Below are 10,324 nucleotides of genomic sequence, written 5' to 3'. Positions count from 1 at the left end.
TTTTAATATCATTAGAATGTCTAAGGGATTTTGAAAAAACACGATGGCTCAGAACCCTCCTCCCAGCAGAAACAGGAGGATGCTTGCTGGCGAGGGCACCCTCAAAGCACAGGGGCTCCTATGGATCAGGCAGGCAGGGGACCCTCAGGGGGCAGGTCTACACTGACCAGTGACCAGAGCTATTAGCTGTGTGCAGAGGTAGGAGTGGGCAGAGAAGACGGATTGTCTTCCAAATATGAGAGGACAGATCCCGTTAGCTAGCAGGGACTGGGAGGCCTTGCATCCACCCAGGAAACGTTTGTGTTGTCTGTGCTGGGCTGTGGGGTTCCAGCCCTGGAGGGGCTCAGGGAGCAGTTGGAGGAACCCAAGCACAGAACAGTGTGACATGAGCCTCCCCAGCTTTTCCTGAGCACCTACTGTGTGCAGGCCCGGGGTTGTGTGTTCCCCGTGATGCTCTCACCCTGGCCTACCTCCACCCCCGGAGGACTGCCGTTTCCCCAACCTGGGAAAATGGGGTTCAGGCCGGTTGTGTCTGGTCCAAGCTCCTGCAGCCAGGAAGGGGCTTCCTTCCTTATCTCTTGTTGCATAACAAATGCCCCAAAAGGCTTAGCTTTAAAAACAACACCCTGAAAGAAGTCAGAACTGGTGGGCTGGGTCTGTGCCTCCTGCTGCAGAGGTGGGGGGCTCACCTGGGACTACAATTTCTGGTGCTCACTCATGTGGCTGGCAAACTGGTGCCAATGTCAGTTAGCTGTGAGTTCTTAGGCTGTACGTGGGGTCTCCAAGCTCTCCCTGCAGCCTTTCTAAGGGCGGCTCCAGATTCTTCACACCATGGAGGTGCACTCACAGGAACAGGCACCCTGTGAGAGAGAGATGGAGGATATACTAGGTTGGCCAAGAAATTCATTTGGGTTTTTCCATCTGATGTTAAGGAAAACCCCAAATGAACATTTTGGCCAAGCCATTATTACCTTTACAATGTAGCCTTGGGAGTCACATAGCATCACTTCTGCAGAAGTCACCGGCCCACCCAGGTTCAAGGGGAGGGCACTTAGGTCCCATCACCCACAGCAGAAACATCTTGTCACATTACAAGCAGAATCTCTGGATGGGAATTATTTTAGAGCCATCTACACTCCGCAGTTGCCCTTGGCCTGTGCCTCACACATGCTCAGCTCTTTTCTGCCTCAAGGTCTTGGCACCGAAGGCTGTTTCCATGGCTGGTTATTTATTATCCTTTAGATTTTAGTTTAAATGCCACGCCCTGACATTTCTCATTCTCCTGCCTAAGTGGGTCCTTTGGCGACACCCTGGTCACTCCCGTTATTCATCTTCTCCTTCTTCTCCAGAACTAGAAGCTGTGGTGTGCAGTGAGCATGGTGGTTGTGGTTGTGGTTTAGTTGCTAAGTCGTGTCTGACCCTCGCACCCAAGAGACTGTAGCCCGCCAGGCTCCTCTGTCCATGGGATTTCCCAGGCAAGAATACTGGAGTGGGTTGCCATTTCCTTCCCCAGGGGATCTTCCCAGCCCAGGAACTGAACCTGAGTCTCCTGCATTGCAGGTAGATTCTTTACCTACTGAGCTATGAGGGAAGTGAGCATGGGGCCTTGCCCAGTAGAAAATGTCTCTTAGCTTTTCCCACTTCACAGCTGGGGAGCATGGGGATCATGTGACTGTCTGGCTCATGTGACCTGAGCATGGGATGTATGTGCTATGGATTACAGCGATCCCCCAGGTGAGCCATGATGGAGGATTGGGCGGAGCTCTACCTAAGGATGGTGGGGAGAAGCAGTCAAACTCTGGATGGATTTTGGAGGTGAAATCAGCCTGGTCTGCTAGAGACTGGGTGTGGGGTGTCCCACATCCACGGCAGGGGCATGATGAAGGTAACACCGAGATTTTGGCCTGAGCAACTGAGATGAGTGTGTGAACTGAGATGGGGGAGCCTTGGGGAGAGCAGATCTGGGGAGAAGTTGCCGAGACTCCTTTGGGCCACGTGAACCCTGTGAGGTCGGTCAGACCACTGAGAGCAGGATTAGGCAGCCTGGCCGAGGCCCTGGAGGAACGAACGGGGGCTGGGCTGAAGTCGTTATACATTTTAAGTTGTCAGTGCAGAGCTGATATTTAAAACCGTAGGACGGATGAGATCACCATGGTTTCTAGTGGACGAATGAAGACCGACCCTCAGTATTAGGAACTTGGAGAAGGGAAGACCAGAGTTCTTTCCTAGAAGCCAAGTGAAGGAAAGGCTTCAGGGGGACCGATGGCCAACTGTGTCCAGACGAACTGCTCTACCGAGTCTGGTGAGGACTGAGGATTGATATTGGATTCAGCACCATGGAGGTCACAGGTGACATGGGGTCAGCACTGACATGGAGGTCACAGGTGACCTGGGGCCACTGCTGACAGGGAAGCCACTGACAGAAAGGTCATCACAGGTGACAGGGAGGTCACTTCTGACAGACCCGGGGGCCACTGCTGACCAGGAAGGTGTTCATGGACTGATGGGAATGAGACCCTCAGGGGAGTGGGTTTAAAAGAGGTTGGGAGGAGAGGGGTTGGGGCCATTGAGGAAAGACAGCCCATTGGAGGCATTACAGAGAATGAAGGAAGCATGTGGGCTCTTAGGATGAGGGCAGCCTGTGCTCTGCGCTATGGAGCTGCGGTCCGCCTCTCCCTCCATCAGGTGCTGAGTTCCTTAAGGGCAGGAAGTGTTTCCGTGTTCACCTGATTGTGTCCATTGCCTGGCAAAGGACTGGACTTGAAGCAGATAGTTAGGAAATGTTGGCCTGAGAGAGGGAAGAAGGGAGGTTCTTCCTGTCTGTCTGGCCTTACTCGAGCTTTCAGAGGAGCTGGGAGGGTGGGTTGTGTATTAGGAGGAGTGCAGGCTGCAGAATCAACAAGCCAAGCTCCCACATCCCCCCAGCTGGTGACCTTGCTCGAGTCCCTGAACTACCCCAGGCTCAGTTTCTTCATCTAGAGAAGGGACATAACATTACCTCCTTGCAGGATTGGTTGCAAAGTGTAGAGATACACTGTTTGAAAAGAACTAGCAGGGTCCCCGTGACATCACTGGCCCTCAGAGTCACCATCTCTTATCATAATCCTGAAGCCCTGGATAGTAAGCGTGCTCGCCAATGCCTGTTGTTAGCACCTGCAGCCTTTGTCTCTTACTTAATCCACACAACGCCCTTCAAAGTAGAGGCCACCCCTTCATTTTAGAGATGAGGAAACGGAGGCTCAGGAAGGCAGGTTCCTCACCCAAGTCATAGCCTTTGCCCGGCAGAGCTCAGCCTTGAACCTACATCAGGCTGACTCCAAAGGCGGCGCTTGTAGCTACACTGTGGCCTGCCTGGGGGGTGTTGGAAACTAGGGGATCCCTTGATGAAATGCCAAATGTGATCCGTGGGCTGGGCGCTGACTTTCAAAGGCTGTGAAATGTGGTCTCTCGGACAAGGTGGCCTGGAGCAAAGGAATTGAATGGGCCAGCCTGGCTCTGCCCAGGGCCGCAGGCGGGGCAGACGTGGGGTAGAGGCCCCGCCCGCCCCACTCCAGTAATTAGAATCTCTACAAGTGCAGAGGGGCCAGCTGCCTATTTACTGCCTGGAGCTAAATTTTTTTCTTTATGTCATCATAAATCTGGCTGTAGGAACCTGCCAAGGTAATTATTACCTCTCGCCACCTCTCTGCCGGGCCCTGATTGGGACATGTTATACATCCTGGGCACCCAGGAGACGGAGCCGTGACTTTGATGGATGCTAAGGCCATTTGCAAGGCCCTGATTGAGAGCGGGGCCTGGCTGCTCCCTGTTACCAGGCTCCTACTGACCTCCCCTGGCAACCTCTACTGGACAGGGGCTTAATAGACACCCTCAGGGTGGAGGCCAGTGCAGAAATAAAGGGGTCGTTATGTGGGCAGAACTGCTTTGTGATGGGCCAGTGGGAACAGAGACTGGCGTCCAAGGCCCTTGCTCCACAGGCCTCCTCCCCGCGGGGGAACCGCGGCTGGTCCTGACCTTCACTCAGCCTCAGGGGCCTCATCTGAGGAACGGGAGAAGAAGGAACCGGGGGCTCTGGTGCTCCCAGGGCAGGGGGGACTTGATGGGGCACAGGATTAGAGGGGCCTATGGTTTCAACAGGTCCAGGCCAAGTGACGTCTTGTGGTGGAGGACGAGAGCTTTAGACGTGGTGACGTGAAAGAGCAAAGCTCCGTTTGGTGCTTGCAAGGCTTGGGGCGCGTTGACAAGTGTTCCGTATGGACGATCCTGTTGGCCTCCGAGGAGGCCGACTTTATAGGTCTTCATCTCTACTTTATAGGTGAGGAGACTGGGGCTCCTAGAGCTTAAGTGACCTCGTGTCCAGGATGACTGTGTGCCGTAGAATGACTGACAAAGAGCAGCAGGCAGAATGGTCGCTCGAGCAGCTACACCAGGTCCCGTCACTGGCTTGCTCAGACCCCCAGTGACCTCCCAGCGCATGGTGGGCGAAGCTGAGCTCTTGCTGTGACCTTGGAGGCCCTGCCTGACGGGCTCTGCCTCTCTCCCCACGTCCCTCCTGCTTCTCTGCTCACCTGTCATGGCCCCGAGGCCTGGGTGCCCCCCACCAGCCTCTGCACCGTCCCCCCACCCCCCACCGTCCGCCAGGAACTCCTCCCTGATGACCCTGAGGGGGCCCCTGCCCCACTGTCCTGTCACCTCAGGGCCTTACCCTTTGTATGCCCTCCTCACTCTCCCACAGTGAGTGATGAGCTTGCTTATTCGTTGGTTATGTGTTCACTGTCTCGCCCTCCAGACTGTGAGAGGGAGGGGGCCGTGTGGATCCAGTCCCCCTGTTTCCCACGACAGGCGATATATGTCGCGTTCTCTTTATCCATTTTCCTTTCATCTGTCAATGGATGCATTGATCAGTTCTCTATTTCATTTTCCCCTGCTCTACTCTTTATTTCCCTCCATCTGCCAAATTTAGCTTGCTCTTCTTTTTCTAGTTCCTTACGCATAAAGTTGTTTCTTAGAGATCTCTTTTTTTTTTTTCTTAATGTAGGCATCTATCTCTACAAACTTCACCTAGTTTTGGTGTGTAGTGTTCCTATTTTTTTGTCTATTTTGACTTTGAAAAGTTTCCTCTTTAATTTCCACTTTGATCCATTGGTTGCTCAGGGGTGTGATGTTTAATTTCCACATATTTGTGAATGTCCTAGCTTCCTTTCTGTTACTGATTTCTAGTTTCGTACCACTGTGATTGGAAAAGATAGTTGGGATCACTTCAGTCTTTAAAAATTTGCTCTCTAACCTAGTGTATGTTTCATGTGCACTTGAGAAGAATGTGTGTTTTGCTGCTCTTGAATAGAATGTTTAATATATATCTGTTAGGTACATTTGATCTAAAGTATAGTTCAAATCCTTATTGAGTTTCCTTATTGATTTTCTGCCTGGATGATTTATCTATTGTTGAAAATGGGATATTGAAGTCTCCTACTACCATTGTATTGTTGCCTATTTTTCCCTTTAGAACCTCAGGTTTTTGCTGAGTACATTTAGGTACACGATGTTGGGTCCATGTTTATTTCTAGGAGCCCCTTCCAAGCAGAGTACTATTGGCTCAATGTCAGTGATGATGGGGTTGATGTTCCTTGGTCTTGGCCAGGCCACTGGCCTAAGCCACTTTCTGAGTCTGGTGAAACCTTGGGCACGGTCTGCATCAATTTCAGTTTGAGAAGCCTGGGCCCCCACGCTGGTGTGTCCTGGTGACCACAATAGTGGCTGTCCTTCATCGTCCCCCATGCAGACATTGTCCCTCCTCTTCACATTATCCTGAGAACTGGGTATTACCAAGTTCATTTGACAGATGAGAAAGCAGAAGCTCAGGAGGTGACCGGATCTTGGCTGGTATTCTCTTTGAGCCACCCCTATCTTGCCAAGCCCAGCAAAGGACCAACGTGACCATTTGCCTTTGCCATTCCAGTCCTGAGGTGTGGAGTGGCTGTTTTGGTAATGACTGTGATACTGCCAACCTCAGCTGGCACCAACATCACCTGTCCCTCCTCTGACCTTCTTGTAGTCTGTGTCCACAGACCTAGTCTTCAAATACTGTTTTCAACCATCATCCTCTTGAAATCCCCTGCCCAAGCATAAGCACCGTTGCTCCCAGTAACTGACCCATCTTCCCCCCCACATGGGAAAATGGAGCTCTGAGGCACATACACCTTCTCTCTGTTGATAAAGGATTTTATGTGTCCTCAGTCATTCCAGGAGCAGAACTGCTTCTTCCTTGTGAAAGGCCAATACCAGCCATGTCCTTGGGTCTGTCTACTTCTGCCTCTGTGGGGGCCTGTCCACAGCAGCATTCCCCCCCCCCCCCTATTGCCTCACCTCATCCTGCTCCAGCACCCAAGCCTTCCTTGCAGAGATTTGGAGAGATGCACAAATCTCCCCACACATGACCTTGAAATGAATCCTTCCCTTCAAATCCTCCAGCTCCCTGAATCCAGTCCTCCTACCCATCCACACTGTCTTTTCTGGGAGTGTAGGGGGCAGTTATGCCCCCAGAGTCAGTGGGTAAATGTCCATCCCCCCCGTCCTCCAGGAGGATGGTGCTGAGGCATCCTCTATGAGGTCCTTAGTGGGTCCCCAGCAGGACTGCGCCCTGGTACCCACTGCTGTAACCCACTGATGAACCAAGGCTTTGCTGGCTCTCCTCCTTGCCCTGCTCAGTCTCTCCATGTCTTCACCTGTGACCCTGGGCTCACCTCCCAGATGAGCGATCAGCATCAGAGTCCTCATTCAGGGTCTATTTGGGGGGTTCCCATCCTAAGACCAGGAGAAGGCAATGGCAACCCACTCTGATACTCTTGCCTGGAAAATCCCATGGATGGAGAAGCCTGTTGCGCTGCAGTCCATGGGGTCGTGAAGAGTCAGACACGACTGAGCGACTTCACTTTCATGCATTGGAGAAGGAAATGGCAACCCACTCCAGTGTTCTTGCCTGGAGAATCCCAGGGACAGCAGAGCCTGGTGGGCTGCCGTCTCTGGGGTTGCACAGAGTCGGGCACGACTGAAGCGACTTAGCAGCAGTAGCAGCAGCATTCTAAGACCCACACTTGCCCCACCTGCCTCCCCTAGGGAATTCAACGCTCTCTCTCCTCCTTATTGCACTTCTTGAGGCAGAGCCTCTGTCTCCTGTACCAGACCCTGGGCCCCTTGAGGGTAAAGACAAGCTCTTCATCACCTGTTTCCCCTTCACCTGACACATTACCCAGCTCATCACTGGTCAAGAAGCTTTCTGAGTGAGAGTGTAAATAAATGGGTAATTGATGAGATGAATCTCAAAAGCCCCTGCCCTGGGTGACAGACCTTGTGAAGTGAATTATCCCATCAGTGTGGCCCTCTCCACCCCCTCTTTCTCCTCTCCCGTCAGGGGGTCTTTCTCTGTCCCCTGCCAACCCCTACCCCCCAGAGGTCCTGAGGCCCCTCCCTCTGCCATCAACACCCGTTCTGTCCTCTATAACACCATTGTAATCAGTTCCCAGGATGCTGCCTGCCAGGAAAAGTTCCCAGACAGGGGAGTGGGTCTCTTGCTGGGAGATTCCAGCAACTCCAGTTAAATAAAGGTTCTGGGAACCTGGTGAGATGCTATTATAATGTGACATAATTCAATGTCACTGTCCAGCATATGTCACATTGGAGGGATGAATTTATCCCGGCTAGACTCCCAAGCTCATTCAGAAGTACTCAGAACAACTGCCTGCTGCTTCTAATGTGAACAGCCCCAGGAAATGTTAATTTCTACAAATCAAGTCATTCAGCCCAAGTGCTTGGAGCTGAATTTCCAGCAGGAGGAAATAAAATCATGGCTGGGTAAGTGAAGCAGCTGTTGCTAAGCCAAGAGCTCATGGAGACCACGTCCAGTTTTGAAACCCCTGGGGGAACGGGGTGCTCTGAGTACATCCAGAAGACCTGGGGAACTCAAACTTGGCAACCTGGCTCTGTCATACACATAAGAAAACTGAGGAGCGTAGAGGCCAAGGAGAAGCTGCCCAACGTCACACACGGTGAGTCAGTGGCCGACCTGGGACTCAAGTCTGGCACCACTCTCAATTTCTTAGGAGAGCAGATAGGTTGGGAATCATGCTGAAACTAAAAGCCAGATCAAATAGCAACAGAGAAAAAAAAAAGCCAGCACCCTGGACCGACTCAGAGGTTGTGCTGGTCTGGGAATTAGGGCCACTGGTCCGGTGCTGGCCCTGACCCCCCATTTCCTGTGGACAGCGGGCAAGTCTATTCCCTTCTCGGGGCCTCCCTTATGTACAAGATGAAGAGGCTGATGGTCTCTAAGGGGTGTCTCGGTTCTGAAAATCTGTCATGTTTTGGGTCTCAGCTTCCCCATTCCAGGGGTAGAAAGCTTCCCTTCCAAGGATGCTGTGAGCATCACGTAATGTCCAGAAGAAGCCCCTTGGATGGTAACCGTAGGAACAGTACCACCATCACTCCCGCGTCTGCTGCCAGGTGATGCTGGCCGGAGAGCCGGTGCGACCTTCGAGCTGCTGGAAGGGGTGAAGGGAAACCAGTGTCTCTTCTTCAGGCAGATAGTTCTCAGACTGGGCTGCAGATCCTGGGGTCCCAGACCCCCTCCATATAAGGTGGATCTGAAGCCAGACCCTCTCACCGTTCTAGTGAGTGACATGAATTCTCAAGATGCCTGCCAGGGGGTCTTGACAATCCTGGGCTTGGGCACAGAGCCGGGAAGAGGAGGAGGGAAAGGGAGGCTTTATATACCAGTGAAGAATCTGGGCTCTAGAATGAAACAGACCTAAGCTCAATGGCTGGCTCATCCATCAGTATTTGCAGGATTTTGATCAAATCTTTCAACAGTTCTACAGTTCTAACCTCAGCTTTCACATCTGTTAAATGGCAATGAAAAGTCTCTCATATCGAATGCTGGCAAGACACTTAGTACCATGTCTGGCTCAGGGTGAGTTCTCCATACGCATAGCCAGCAGCAAAGCAGGACTAGTCACCACACATCTCCAGAGTGAGGTGTTCTTCAGGGAGGGGCTGCAGAATCCAACCTGCAGGACAAATGAAGAGTTGCGGAAGAGCTTGTCCGAGCCGACCAAGACCTGGAGGACAGATTCCCAGACCACGGAGGGAGCAGAGTGCATCGTGTTCGTGAGAGCAGAGATGATTTGTATCTGCTAACAGCAACCTTAATAGAGGAGATTACACATACGAATTCATTGACAAGTGGTAATTATAATCATTATTGCAACGGTAAGTTGAAGGCTAAAGTTCATGTCAACACATCAGTCAGGAAGAAATGTCAATGTCAACCATGATCAAATGACTGTTACATGTATAAACAGTGTGTGCGGTGGTAGAGAACTGGGAGAGCAGATGATGGGGAACTGACCATACAGACACCCTGGGCACTCACAGGGTCAACACTGACATCAAATGAGGCACAGCGGGTGAAACAACATCCCCCAAATTCCCCAGTGGGTGAGTGGAGCCCAGCTTCCAACCAAGATGTCCGAAGCTGAGGCTCTGACCAGCCGTCAGAGTTGACCAGCACCACATTTTTAGGCTGGAGCTCCCCAGGCCTTGCTTGTGGCTTCCTTTGGGCTTCCCATGTGGCTCAGCTGATAAAGAATCCACCTGTAATGCGGGAGACCTGGGTTTGATCTGTGGGTTGGGAAGATCCCCTGGAGAAGGGAAAGGCTACCCACTCCAGGGTTCTGGCCTGGAGAATTCCATGGACTGTATAATCTGTGGGGTCTCAAAGAGTCAGACAGGACTGAGCGACTTTCACTTTACTTTGCCAGGCCTCGCAGGCTCAGCAAAGGACAGAGCAGCTACAGCACTTAGAGGCTGGGGGAGGGGGCCTTCCCTGTGGTCCTAATGTGATGGACAGGAAGTTATCAGCAGAGACTTTGTCTGCTGCACAGAAAGACGGATGCACTGAGCCATGGCTTTTCCAGCTCCCTGGGATTCCGAAATCCTCGCAGGCTTCCCCCTCGGCACCCACCAAGGAAGAGCCCCTCACACCCAGCTGCCCAAACATCTTCCCCGAGTACTGAGGCTACAGGGTTGCAGCGAGATCTGGAACCCAAGGACGTACATATTTGTGAATTGGAGTAAAATGCCAGCTGAATATTAGTCTTCGATTTTCCCTCTCGAGTTACTGAACCATGAAATACCAGTCGTTTTACTATGAGAGATGTTACGCAGGACAAGTTATTATGTACATATTAATTCAGCTATTCACATGCATAAGGAAGTAGACACACACACACAGGACAAAACCCTAAAAGGCTCTTCAGGGGCTTAAAAG

This window comes from Capra hircus, chromosome 2 (assembly GCF_001704415.2).
Source record: "Capra hircus breed San Clemente chromosome 2, ASM170441v1, whole genome shotgun sequence".
In the NCBI taxonomy this organism is placed as follows: domain Eukaryota; kingdom Metazoa; phylum Chordata; class Mammalia; order Artiodactyla; family Bovidae; genus Capra; species Capra hircus.
Note: the sequence above shows the minus strand (reverse complement) of the source record.